Raw genomic sequence first — 915 nt, 5'->3', positions numbered from 1 at the left:
TCTCTCTCTCTCTCTCTCTCTCTCTCTCTCTCTCTCTCTCTCTCTCTCTCTCTCTCTCTTTCTATCTGTCTATTTTTTTTACGCTTCGCTTCTCACTATACGATGTCAAGCGTGAATGAAGAAGACAACCAACCAACCAACGAGCCAACCAAACAGTCAATCAACCAGCCAACCAACATCTACATTAGTTTCGAATTTTGGTACAAGCCAACAAGTTCGGAAGAGAAAGCAAGTCCATTAGATTGACCACAGTGTATCACCGGTACTTAATTTATCGACCCCGAAGGATGACTCTGAGGAATTTGAACTCAGAACGTAAAAACAGACGAAATACCTCTAAGCATTTCGCCCGGCGTGCTACCGATTCTGCCAGCTCGCCACTTTCGTGATGATGATAATAATAATAATAACAATAATAATAATAAATAAATAAATAATTAATAATAATAATAATAATAATAATAATTATTAATAATAATAATAATTATTAATAATAATAATTATTAATAAATGATATATAGTTATAAAAATAAATAATAAATAGTAATAATGATAATAATAAATCATAATAATGATAATAATAAATAATAAATGGTAATAATAATAAATAATAATAATAAATAAATAAAAAAATAATATTGTTATTTATTATTATTATTACTATTTATTATTTATTATTATTAAGTATTATTATTATTATTTATTAAGCTTGCCGCTTTAATAATAAGAATAATAATAATAATTAAATAATAATAACAATAATACTAAATGATTCACAATAATTAATAATAATAATAATAAATAATCATAATAATAATAATAATAATAATAATAATAATAATAAATAATTTATAATAATAATGATAATAATAATAATTAAATAATAATAACAATGATTAATAATAATAATTAATA

The sequence above is a fragment of the Octopus bimaculoides genome, chromosome 23 (assembly GCF_001194135.2).
Source record: "Octopus bimaculoides isolate UCB-OBI-ISO-001 chromosome 23, ASM119413v2, whole genome shotgun sequence".
NCBI classification, from domain to species: domain Eukaryota; kingdom Metazoa; phylum Mollusca; class Cephalopoda; order Octopoda; family Octopodidae; genus Octopus; species Octopus bimaculoides.
The sequence above is the reverse complement of the archived record's forward strand: the minus strand, read 5'-3'. Positions refer to the sequence as shown.